This window comes from Ursus maritimus (assembly GCF_017311325.1).
Source record: "Ursus maritimus isolate PB19 chromosome X unlocalized genomic scaffold, ASM1731132v1 scaffold_X1, whole genome shotgun sequence".
Classification (NCBI taxonomy): domain Eukaryota; kingdom Metazoa; phylum Chordata; class Mammalia; order Carnivora; family Ursidae; genus Ursus; species Ursus maritimus.
The window spans coordinates 18,601,546-18,615,174 of record NW_024423319.1 but is presented as its reverse complement, the minus strand read 5'-3'; the positions used below and the strand labels follow the sequence as shown (position 1 = coordinate 18,615,174).

The 13,629-nt window shown below is 38.9% G+C and overlaps 2 pseudogenes; one reads left to right on the top strand and one right to left on the bottom strand.

Annotated features, from left to right (window-relative positions):
• Positions 1 to 10,986: 10,986 nt before the first annotated feature.
• On the bottom strand, positions 10,987 to 11,108 carry LOC121103859 (annotated as a pseudogene).
• A 1,590-nt stretch (positions 11,109 to 12,698) lies between these two features.
• On the top strand, positions 12,699 to 13,350 carry LOC121105402 (annotated as a pseudogene).
• The last annotated feature ends 279 nt before the right edge of the window (positions 13,351 to 13,629 follow it).

The following is a 13,629-nucleotide window of genomic DNA, read 5'->3' as shown; positions in this document are numbered from 1 at the left end:
GCCAGATTCAGCAAATAAAACTCCAGGGCACTCAGTTAAATTTAGGGGACACACTTCTATCAAAAATTATTCATTGTGTATCTGAAATTGACATTTAACTGGGCATCCTGTATTTTATCTGGTGATTCCACTTTGACCAAATGAATTCTCTGTGATTCAGTTTTCCCTGGAGAAATGTCCCACAGAAAATCAGCATTCCCTATTCTGCGTCTTGCCATGGAGGAGGTAGATCCCTGGCCCCAGGATGGGGTCAGAGCTACTTGGCACTTAGTGCCCTGAAGTCAGAGACGCTAAGCGACCTACTTACAGCCCTTCCCAATGAAGAACAGTTCCTCCCAAAGTACACACGGTGCCTTACTCGAGAAACATTGTACCAGATACTTGCGGGATGAGGGCAACCGCACCTATTTATTATCGAGCTGGGTATTTTATTTTATTTATTTATTTTTAAGGATTTTACTTATTATTTGAGAGAGCAAAAGCCATCACAGAGGGAGAGGGAGAAGCAGACTCGCCGCTGAGCGAAGATCCCGATTTGGGGCTCGGTCCCAGGACCCTGAGATCACAACCCGAGCCGAAGGCAGACGCTGAGCTGGGTATTTTATACTGGATAGAAATTGTTGTCTGCCCCCTACTTTGATTACGTATGGTCCTGTGCCACACACAAAAGTGGAATGGTGAAATTACGGGATAATAAGTTAAAGAATAAGCAGAAATCTCTCCAGTTCTGTTGCCATCACTCCAAGGACAAGCAGCAAACTCCCAATACGCATGGTTGTCTGAGAGAAACTTCCTCTTTTACTCAGAATTTGTTCAGACAAGACAATGGACAAATGCATGTTACTTCTCTACCTTCTTACTATTTTTTCCAATCTATTCCACTACCTACATGCTAAGCATAGTAGGGATACACAGAAGGTATGATAGCCTCACCCCCTAACTGTATGCTGCAAATAGCATGAAAGGAGGGGAAATAAGAGGATTCTCGTCTTATGTCTGCTTGGGAACAATTAATTACTCCATAAATAAAATAAAAACCACACACTTTTGGACTGCCTGAATCTTCGAGTGGGTATCTTAGCTCCTACTAAACACATTCCCTTCCCCTCCTAAACGCATTATCACCGTCAACATTGCAGCTCTGAGTCTGGCCATACAGTGGGCCAAAATAGAGGGAATGAGAGAGTAATAAGAGTAAAATAGAAAAGAGATAGCAGCAGTTTTCTTCATGTCATAGAACCCAGTGATGCTTTGGTAATCAGACACTTGAGTTCAAATTTTGGCTCTACCATTTACCAGCTCTGTCACCTTGGAAAGTTATTTAACCTCTTTGGGCCTGTTACCTCACCTGTGAAATGAGGGTAGTAACACATACCTCAAGGAGTTATAAGGATTAGAGAAATGATGTATGTCAAGCTCTTAGCAGAATGTTAGGCAGAGAGCAAGTGCTCAATAAATATTTATTATAATAATAAATACAGTGATCCTCTCAGATAAGTGTCCCTTCTGATACCAAGCCAACACAAACACAGGCAGGCTAAAGTCTGCCTTGGATAACCCATGTCTGGACAATCAGGGCAATTGCCAGCCTATCTCCTAACCCAGTAAAGCCTTCCAGAAAGTGCATGTGGGTGCACGTGCACACACACACACACACACACACACCAAGGAAAATAATGGGATAGCAGGTCACATATAACTCAGATTCAGTCACATACATTCTTTTCTTTAATAATATTTTTTATTGTATTATGTTAGTCACCATACAGTACATCCCTGGTTTTTGATGTAAAGTTCGATGATTCATTAGTTGCGTATAACACCCAGTGCACCATGCAATACGTGCCCTCCTTACTACCCATCACCAGCCTATCCCAATCCCCCTCCCCTCTCCACTCTGAAGCCCTCAGTTTGTTTCCCAGAGTCCATAGTCTCTCATGCTTCATTCCCCCTTCTGATTACCCCCCTTTCTTTATCCCTTTCTTCCCCTACTGATCATCCTAGTTCTTATGTTCCATAGATGAGAGAAATCCTATGATAATTGTCTTTCTCTGCTTGACTTGTTTCACTTAGCATAATCTCCTCCAGTTCCATCCATGTTGATGCAAATGTTGGGCAGTCCTCCTTTCTGATGGCTGAGTAATATTCTACTATATATATGGACCACATCTTCTTAATCCAGTCATCTGTTGAAGGGCATCTCGGCTCCTTCCACGACATACTTTCTTAAAGAAAAGGTTTTTCATAAGCAACGGAAAAAATGTGATTCATAACTTCTCGGTTGAAGATACGTGGCTCAGATGCCAACGCCAATAACCAACATCATTTGGGGGACAGTCATCTATAGAACGTCTTCCATAAAAGGGAAAAATTAATTCCCATCTTAGTCTGTGTCTAGAAAGACTATCCCACTCAGCTTTACAAGCGCCTGGCAATATTTCCATTTTCATGACTCTCAGGGCCTTCCCTGGTCAGTTAGACCCAGCTGCTTAGCACTTTTGACTCATGATCGTGTTTGACAGCATCCCTTGATGGGGTCCGTTCCTGCCCTCTTCATGCACCTGCCGATAAACCACAGGGATGGAAAAACTGGAAAGTCAATTTTGCAGGCTCTCTTACAGCCAAGGAGATGCATTTGTGCTTCCAAATCTTGGAAGGTGGAAGTGAGACAAAGGCCATCTTCCTTTTTTTTTTAAATAATATTTATTTTGTTATATTAGTCACCATACAGTACATCCCCAGTTTTTGATGCAATGTTCCATGATTCATTACTTGCATGTAACACCCAGTGCACCATGCAATATGTGCCCTCCTTAATATCCATCACCGAAAGGCCATCTTCCTGCTGCTGTTGTCACCGCTGGTTGAGTGTCAGTGAGAAGGAGTGGGAGGCAGAGGAAGTGCTGGCAGGGGCTGGAGCAGCAGCTTCCTAGCCTCTGGGTCCCCGTTACAGTGCTATCTCCTCATCCCCAATCTTCTAGTCCTTCCAAGGATTTTATAAGCACTGAACCCTGACTGATACAATTCCCTAGACACTTTAAAAACCGTTCCATCAAAATACTTTAATAGTAGTGAGGCATGAACTCTATCTCCTCAGGGTCTGGGAATACAGCCCCAAATGAACACTTGCATGCATTAAATGTCTAAGGCTCATGTTTTAATTCAGAAATGAATGCGAAATCTGAATTCTGAGTCATAATTCATCTGTGTGTTTTAATAGGAAAGATGTTTTTAATTTTTTGCCTTCAAATAAGATATCTGCTAGAGGAAAATATGCTATGCTCATCGCGTACCATAGAGGAATGGTTCCCAAACCAGGATTTGCACAACACATCCAGATTCGAAAACGATTTGTTTGGATCATCAGGAAAATACGCTCCTGGACTATGTTCCCTCAGTTTCCCCAAAGACATTTTTGCAGTGATTGAGCTGTGATCTGATATTTGTCTGCATTTCTATAGAGAGTAAGTAGAGAAAATATTTAGTCAAAGGTTTCTGTGTCTTTTGTAAACAATATAATAAAAAACATTTTAATAGGAAAAATGTTTTTAATTAATATAATTAAATTAATTAATTTAACAATATCACTCGGTGTTGCTTATACAAGACACCATACGATAAATTTTCTTTTCATATCCCTCCATTAGTACAAATACGAACACAAATACAAACAACAGAGCCGACCTGCTTGTCTTTTGTGCTGAGGAACCAGAAAGCTCAGAGCTGACCTCTGCTCTCTGCAGTAGAGAAGTCATTCCACACGCGTGGTACAGTTATCTCATTCCTTCTAAATGGCTATCTCATTTCTTCTCAACAATTTGTCTTTTTTAATTTATACATTTATTTTTATTGTTCCATTTCAGGTCTTTTAATATTGCGAACAGCTTTGAATGTAGAAAGGATATAATTTATAGGTTAATTAATTGGCATTCCTTGGTTTTGGTCTGTTCGAGATGAATGACAGAACTGATTATACTGAGCAGCAATCACATTCAGCATATGACGGTCTCAGAGGATTGTGCCGACATATGTTCCCCTTAGATCAGTATTTATTCAGACTACATTCTCATAAAAAAAAATCCTTGAACATGCAGGGGGAGAAGTTAAGAGTTCTTTTCTAAAGACATGCCTATTTTACCGTTTAGTCTCTCCCTTGCAGTCCTCAATGAGGAATTCTCCAGCCCTAATGAAGTTGAGAGAGCAAAAAGAAAAACGAGAAGAATCCAGTAAATGACACTTTAAACCAACTACACACTGCCAACGCATCTTAAATGGGCATTTTATTTTCCCTCGGTTGATTCCAATACGTGAGTCTTAAAAAAAAAAAAAAAAAACTCCATACCACCCAGATAGCCAGATCAAGGCACCCAGATAGCCAGATCAAGGCACTTAGCAGGGATTTCCTTTTGCAATCAAGTCAACAGACAAGTTTTTAAGACAGCTATCTGCCGGGTTGTTTTCAATTCCACACAAAACAAAGCCTGCTCTTTGGTTAGCGAATCAAAAAGAGAAGAGTGTTATGTGGTTTGGCTTTCACCCTGCAAGCGGCTCATACTGCAATTTGTAGAAACCTAGTCCTGATCCAAACCAGGAACACTTGGAGGAAACCGACAGGCACAGGTGACACGCACAAGACAGTAGACGCTTTCTGTAATCACAAGAAGCTTGGCTCATGTGACCATAAAAAAATGAACGCTTTGGATAAATGTTTATAAAGAGAAAGCTTTATATGGCTAGCATCTCCGTTGACCAATAAACTATTTTTCTTTGGGAAGTAAAACAATAAGTGACCACAAATATTTGGCTAAATGCATTGGATCTCCGTGTGTGGGTTTGGGGAGGAGGGTGGGGAGGAGGGACATGTAAGGTGACATTCACACCTAGGTCTTCTGACTCCCATCCATCTACATCCATCCATCCCGACGTCAATCCACTCAACAAACACTCATTGCCAGGACACTGCACTAAAACAGAACACTTTTAAAGAACTTATTAAAGGAAACGGCTTAAACTACTACCAACCCTGATGTCGTTAAGGCATTGACCTAGTGCCACTTTCTCGAACCCCTCAACCTTCTCAGTTTGGGGGGTGATGACAGACTACTTTGAGACATGGTGAAAGTTGTGGATATTCTCACCAGAAAAAGTGCCCATACACACAACATTGTAGATACAGTTTAAGAGTTTTGGGGCCAAATTTAACAAAATGGTATTTCAATAAAAGCAATCCGTAGAATGAGACAGCCAAATAGCATTTTGTGTTCGTACTTTTGTATGACTTTTCATAGAAATGTATTCACAAACCAAAACCAATCCTTTTGTTGGATTTCACATGCTGCTGCAAAGAAACACATTCTAAGAGTGTTCTTCTACTGCCATCTGGTGGATTTTTGTTGAAAAAAGGTAAAAAGCTGCAAGGATATTTTTTTCCTTCTCATTTTCAATACCCAAATACCCCTCACCTATGTTCACCAACTGTTAACATCTAGCTACACCCAGTCCATCTGGCTACACACCCACATGCCCACACTTCCTTTTTTTCAAATCATAGAAAAGTAAGCTACTTTCATCATGACACTTCACCATGAAATATTTCAGTATCCGTTTCCCAAGAAGAAGATCCCCCTATTGAACAACATTAGCATGCTTTCCACAAAATCACCATAGATTCAATATCCAGCATCCAGTCTATACTATAGCTTCTTCTATTGTCCCCAAGATGTCCTTTACGGCTTCTGTTTTTCCAATCCAGGATCCACTCAAGACCCAGAGCATTTGGCTTGTGTCTCTTTAGTGTCCTGCAATCCAGAACAATCCCCCTGACTCCTTCTGTCCTTCACGACATCAAATCCTTTGAAGAGTCCAGGTCAGTTGTCTTTCATCATTGCCCACATTACACAATTGCCTGGTTTCCTCATGGTGAAATTCAGGTAAAACATTTCCAGCAAGAACATCACATTGTTCTTGTCACATAAGTGACATTGTGTACCTCCCACTGGATCATACTGGAGGCACTTGGTCAAACCACTACTGGCATGGCCAGGCTTGACCACTGGTTAAGGTGGCGGCCAGTGGACTTGCCCATTATAAGAGCACATTTTCCCCTTTATTAAAAATACTCTGTGGAGCGATCATTTGAGACTTGTTCCCAAGAACGTTTTGGCCAGTCATATTTGCATCAACTGACGATCCTTACCTCAACCAATTATTCCTTCAAGAGTTACAAGACAGCAATTTCCTAATTAAACCATTCCTTTTACATTTAATAGCTGGCATTCCTCTGTAAAAATAAAAACAAAAAACAGAGCTCTCCTCTTTTATTCTCTTCTCCTTTAATTTTAAATATCAGCACAGATTCACGGATTTTATATAACTCAATGTATCATACACTATGACCATCATTATTTTTTAAGTTTATATATTCAAGTAATCTCTAACCTCAATGTGGGGCTCAAACCCATGACCCCGAGATCAAGAGTCACATGCTCTACTGACCGAGCCAGTCAGGAGCCCCTACCATTATTATTTTTTTTAAGTTGTCTTCATTCCCTTTCTTCAAATTTTTATTTAAATTCTAGTTAGTTAACATATAGTGTAATATTGATTTCTCGAGTGGGATTCGATGGTTCATCACTTACGTATAACACCCAGTGCTCATGACAATGAGTGCCTTCCTCAATAGCCATCACCCACCTAGCCCATCCCCCACCCTCCTCTCCTCCAGCAACCCTCAGTTTGTTCTCTAGCTTTAAGAGGTTTCTTTCCCTCTCTCTCTCTTCCCCCCTTCCCATATGTTCATCTTTCTGTTTCTTAAATTTCATATATGAGTGAAATCGTATGGTATTTGTCTTTCTCTGATTGTCTTACTTCACTTAGCATAATATATTCTGGCTCTATCCACATTGTTGCAAATGGCAAGATTTCATTCTTTTTTGGTGGCTGAGGAATATTCCATAGTATATATATATATATACCACAACCTCTTTATCCATTCATCAGTCGATGGACATTTGGGCTTTCTCTGTGCCCCTTTGAGTCTGTATTTTTGTATCCTTTGAGTAAATACGTACTACTGCAATTGCTGGATTGTAAGGTAGCTCTATTTTTAACTTTTTGAGGAACCTCCATACTGTTTTCAGTGTGGCTGTACCAGTTCGCATTCTCACCAATAGTGCAAGAAGTTTCCACTTTCTCCGCATCCTTGCCAATACCTATTGCTTCTCGTGTTGTTGATTTTAGCCATTCTGAGAGGTGTGAGGTGATATCTCATTGTGGTTTTAATTTGCATTTCCCTGATGATGAGTGATGTTGAGCATCTTTTCATGTGTCTGTTGGCCATCTGGATGTCTTTTTTGGAAAAATGTCTCCTCATGTCTTCTGCCCATTTCTTAACTGGATTATTTGGTTTTTTAGGTGTTGCGTTGTATAGGATCTTTATATATTTTGGACACTAACTTTTTATCAGATATGTCATTTGCAAATATCTTTTCCCATTCCGTAGGTTGCCTTTTAGTTTTGTTGACTGTTTCCTTTGCTGTGCAGAAGCTTTTTATCTTGATGAAGTCCCAATAGTTCATTTTTGCTTTTGTTTTCCCATCATTATTATTTTTGATGTTCAAATTATTCCAGGCTTAGCCATTGGGTGTTCCTTCACTTTGGCTTCTGTGTCCTTACGACATGTTCCCATCATTCTCTGATCTTTTTCTTAATTTTGATCCAGCAAGATACTAAGGCTCATCTTGTACTTTCCTCGAAATCAGCTATTTCTTTAAGGAAACCTGATTCATCTTAGTGGGAAATGATGTACAGAAACAAATATCTGAGCGCTAGGTGTGTTCACTGCTACTAGAGAGTTTGTTCTTATATCCTTCTGATCAATGTACAGAGCTAAGGGCAAATACATGCCTACACATACACACACATTTTAATCATGAGTTCAGAAGACTTCCATGATAGAGTAGCCTTCTAGCAGATGAATATTCTAACAAGAAACTAGAAAAGTCAGGTTTTAAAAAATGCCTTTTGTGAAGGAATTAGGGGACTACTGAGGCAGCCAAGATTTGAGAGACTAGATCCAGAAAGAAGAGAAGCTCATTAAGGAAAGCCTTACTTTCTGCACATTGTTTTCCCCTCAGGATCTTTTTGGCATATGGACATAAGACAAAGAAGCCAGTGGATCAGCTTTAGGTTGCCTCATGGGACTTAGAAGACTATAAAAGTAAAGTTTGGAATTGTCAAGGTAGCTGACTGTTGAGGGACCAAGATCCTAGAGACATAGGAGGACACAAAATAGAACCTAACACGTGGAACCAGTTTTCTTCTAGAGGTATTTACAGTTTAAGCTGTGCAGAGAATGAGGCTAAGAAATCAGGCAGAGGAGGGCACGTATTGCATGGTGCACTGAGTGTTATACACAAGTATAAATCATGGAACTTTTCATCAAAAACTAAGGATGTACTGTATGGTGACTAACATCATATAATAAAAAATTATTATTTTAAAAAAAAGAAATCAGGCAGAAAGCATCAGCAAAGTAGAGCAAGTTTGTGACAGGTTCACAGCGCTGGAGAGAGAAAAAGAGGAGGTTATAAAGTGCCAAGTAGAAAGAGCCCTAGCAAACCACCCTGATTTTTATTTGGAACTCCTAGAGGGCTACCCCCTAGAAATGGGGGTGAACCAGAGGCAAACCTGGACGTATAAAGACTGCAAACTAGCCTTGAGTCCGCAAAGTCTGTAGTTGAAATAAGGTGATCTGAATCTCTGCTACCTGCCAGAGGAGGGGGTAATCCTCTCTGGAGGAAGATAACATGATCTGGAGGCTTTATAATTTTCCACACATAATGTTGGTCGTTCAATCAAAATTTACTGGCATAAAAACAAACAAGACCAAGAGCAATAGAGAGAGGATAGAAACAGAAGCATAGGTGATACTGGAGTTATCAGACACAGACGCTGGAATAATTGTGTGATGAATAGGTTCAAGAAAATAGATGGCAAGAGAGAAATTTTCACCAGGGAACTGGAAACTGTAATAAAAAGCCAAATGGACACTCTGGAACAGAAAATAAAATAACTAAAACTAAGACCTCAATAAATAGATTTAACAGCAGATTGGGCAAAGTTGAAAACATGATTAGTGAATTAAAAGATAGGTCAATAGATAATATCTAGAAAGAAGAATGGAGAGAAAAAAGGATGGAAATGAGACATATGAGAGACATATGAGATATGGTAGAGAGTGTACTTGGGAGACCCAGAAAAGAAAAGTGAGAGAATGGGTCAGAAGCAGCCCTTAGACAAATTCCTTGAGAAACACAATTCAATAAAACTGATATAAGAAGAAAAGAGCCCTCTATGTGTGTAAGAAATGAAACTTGTTATTAAAAACCTTCTCCCTCAGAAAAAACCTCCCGACAAAGTTAAACTGCAGAACTAAATGGTTTCACTGGTAAGTTCTTTCAAACACTTAAAGAAGAAATAACATTGATCTTAGACAAACACTTGCAGAAATCAGAAAAAAAGGGGGATATCTGCCATCATATTTTATGAAGCTGGCATAACTAAAATTTGAAAAAATGACAAGAAATGAAAATCACATAATAATAATAAAGGGGGCAGGAAGGAACTTTGGAAGGTGATGGATATGTCTATAGTCTTGATGGTGGTGATGGTTTCAGAGATATATACCTATCCCCAAATTCATCAAGTTATATACATTAAATATATACAGCTTTTAGCATGCCAGCTATAACTTAATAAAGTGGCTTAAAAAAGAAGTGAAAATTGTAAACAATGATATATATGTTTAAATCTAATCCAGTGATATTTAAAAATGATTAACATATCTCAACGAAGTAGGGTTTATGGGAAAATCAATTAGTGTAATTTGGCATGTTAACAGGAAAAAGCTAGAAAATTACAGATGCAGAAAAGGCATTTAATAAATTGTACTCCCACTTGATGTTAAAAAAAACTCATAGCAAAAAAAAAAAAAAAACTTGTAGTGAACTTGGAAGAAAAGGCACCTTTCTTAGTCTGAATAAATAGTAGCTGCAAAAAAATCATTAATTTTTCATTTAAATCATTATTTTTTAAATTTCCCCTGAAATCAGGAATAAGACAAGGATATCTGCTAGCAACACTTCTATTTAATACTGTCCTGGAGGTCCTAGACAGTGTAATCAAGCAAGGAAAACATAGAAAAGGCGAAAAGAGCAGAAATGAAGAAATAAAAACTATCATTTACACAAGACATGATTGTATACATAAGAAATCCAAAAGAACCTACAAATAATGTGAATTAATAAGTGTATTTAACAATGTTGATATAAGGTTAAAATGTAAAAATCAATTTCTATAGATCAGGATAAGTAATTTAAAAAAATTTTAATTTATAATACCACCTAAAAGCCATCAAATACCTAAGAGTAAATTTAACAAAAGATCTGTAAGATCTTTACACTGAAAACTAGAAAATACTGTTGAGAGAAATTAAAGAAAACCTAAATAAATGTAGGGTTATACTATGTTCATAGGTTAGAGTCTCAATATTGTTAATACTGGGGGGGGGGAGGTTTTCACAGAAAGTAGGATTTATTGGTGGGGATGAATAGGGAGAAGGCGGTGCCAAAGTAATCAGGAGTGCAGAGCCCGCCATTTGTCCAAGGGGTCACAATTTAACCCCATAGCCATCTTGGATGAATCACTTTTCAGCCACCGTATCTTCAAATTCATCTACATTAAACTTAGTAAAGCCCCACTTTCTGAAAGTGTGGATCTTCTGGTGGCCAGGGAACTTGAACTTGGCCCCACATAGGGCCTTAAGCACATGCTTCTTGTTCTGCAGCTTGGTACTGATGGACATGATGACTTGGCCAATGTGGACCCTGGCCACTGTGCCCTGGGCTTTCCAAAGGTACCCTGTATACCTGTCTGGTGCCTAGATTGGAGATAGCATGAGGTCAGACATCAATGTTCACCGGAAAGGGCTGTCTCCCAGGCCTCTTAGGGCAACCCATAAAATCAACAGGCTGCATACACTATCAAGGAGGGTACTGTTTGCAGCCATTTTACGCTGGGCCACCATGGAACACTGTTAATATGTCAATTCCTCCTTGATTTATGGAGTCAATGAAATCTAAATAAAAACTGTAGCAGGTTTGTTATGAAAACTGACAAGCCGATATTGAAATTTATATAGAAATGCAAAAGTCCAAGAATAGCCAAACCTGAATAAAGCTGAAGGAATTACACAACCAGGTATCAAGACCCACTATACAGTTATAATAAGACGGTGTGCTGTTGGGGACAGCATAGATAAATGCATCAATGAAACAAAATAAAAAGTATAGGAACAAACCACAATTATATTATCTCCTGATTGTTATATCTTTTTTTAAAGATTGTATTTATTTATTTGACAGAGAGAGATAGAACACAAGCAGGGGGAGCAGCAGGCAGAGGGAGAGGGAGAAGCAGGCTCCCTGCTGAGTGGGGAGCCTGATGTGAGCCTCAATCCCAGGACCCTGGGATCACAAGCTGAGCCAAAGGCAGACAATTAACTGACTGAGCCACCTAGGTGCCCTTGGTTTATATTTTTAGGATATATCCTACTAAGATTATTCAGAGTCAAAATTCACTTGAATTCTTTCTTCTGTGATTAAGTTATCAATCTGATACACAGTTAGGATCATTTGTTTTTGTATGCATTTAACTTAAGATTTGCATTTCTTAAATCTCTTTTGGATATGTCAGATATTTACATGTTTCAAAAGTCAAAACTATATCAAAAGAGTAGAAATTACCATTTTTTAAAGATTTTATTTATTTTAGAGAGAGATAGAGAGCATGAGTGGAAGGAGGGGCAGAGGGAGAGAGAAAATCTCAAGCAGACTCTGGGCTGAGCACAGACCTGATGTGGGACTTGATCCCAGGACCCTGAGATCATGACCTGAGCTGAAATCAAGAGTCAGACACTTAACTGACTAAGCTACCCAGGTACCCCAAAAGAGTAGAAATTAAACAACACACTGCTTCATAACCATAAGGTCAAAGAAGAAATCACAAAGAAAATTGTAAAATAGTTTGAGGTGAATGAAAATATAAACACAACATACCAAATTTATAAGTTACAACTAAAGCAGTATTTAGATGAAAATTTATAGCTGTGAAGACCTATATTAATAGAAAAAGATCTCAAATCAGTAACTCAAATCAATAACCTAAACAAGAAAAGGAAGAGCAAACTAAACCTAAAGCAAGCAGAAGGGAGGAAATAATAGAGATTAGAGCAGAAATTAATAATAGAAAGTTGAAAAATAGAGATCAATGACACCAAAGGTTGTTTATTTGAATAGATCAACAGAATTGACAAATTTTTAACTATATCAACCAAGCAAAAAAGAGAGAAGATTCAAATTACTAAAATCAGAAATGAAAGAGGGAACTTTACTATCAACCTTACAAAAATAAAAAAGGATACAGAAATAAAATGGTTACTATGAACAATTATATGCCAATAACTTAGACAACTTAGATGAAAGGGATAAATTCCTAGAAAGGTACAAATTACTGAAACTCAAGAAGAAATACAAAAATCCAAATAGATTTTAAAAGCAGAAATTCCATTAGTAATTTAAAAACTATCCCCAAACAAAAGCCCAGGTCCAGATAACTTCACTGGATTTCACAATTTCTTTCGGATAATAGAAGAAGAGGAAACACTTCTCAACTCACTCAATGAGGCCATTAATACCCTGATATCAAAAGCAGACATAGCCCTTTCATGAAGATGGTGCTGAAGGCAGTGAAGGAAGCCCCTGCCCCTCCCAAAGCTGAAGCCAAAGCAAAAGCTTTGAAGGCCTAGAAAGCAGTGCTAAAAAGTGTCCAAGTCACACACAAAACAGAAGACCTACATGTCACCTACCTTCCAACAGCCCAAGACACTGCATCTCTCAAGGCAGCCCAAATATCCTCAGTAGAGCACCCCCAGGAGAAACAAGCTTGACCACTATGCCATCATCAAGTTCCCCCTGACTACTGAGTCAGCCATGAAGAAAAGAGAAGACAACACCACACTTGTGTTCATTGTGGATGTCAAGGCCAACAAGCACCAGATCAAATAAACTTGAAGAAACTCTATGACATTGCTGTGGACAAGGCCAACACCCTGATCAGGCCCGATGGAGAGAAGAAGGTATATGTCTGACTGGCTCCTGACTATGATGCTCTGGATGTTGCCGACAAAATTGGAATCATCTAAACTAAGTCCAGCTGGCTAAACCTAAATCTAAAATGTTTCACCATAAAAAAAAAAAAGATATAGGGGCGCCTGGGTGGCTCAGTTGGTTAGGCGTCTGACTTTGGCTCAGGTCATGATCTCAGGGTCCTGAGATCGAGCCCCATGTCAGGCTCCACAGTCAGTGGGGAGTCTGCTTGTCTCTCTCCCTCTCCCTCTGCCCATCCCCTGACTCATGCTCCTCCCTCTGTCTCTCTCAAATAAATAAAATCTTTAAAAAAAGACATAGACATCACAATAAAGAAAACTACAGATCAATATCCATTATGAATATAGGCACAAAAATCCTCAATAAAGTACCAAACCCAGAATATATAAAACGGATTATACAC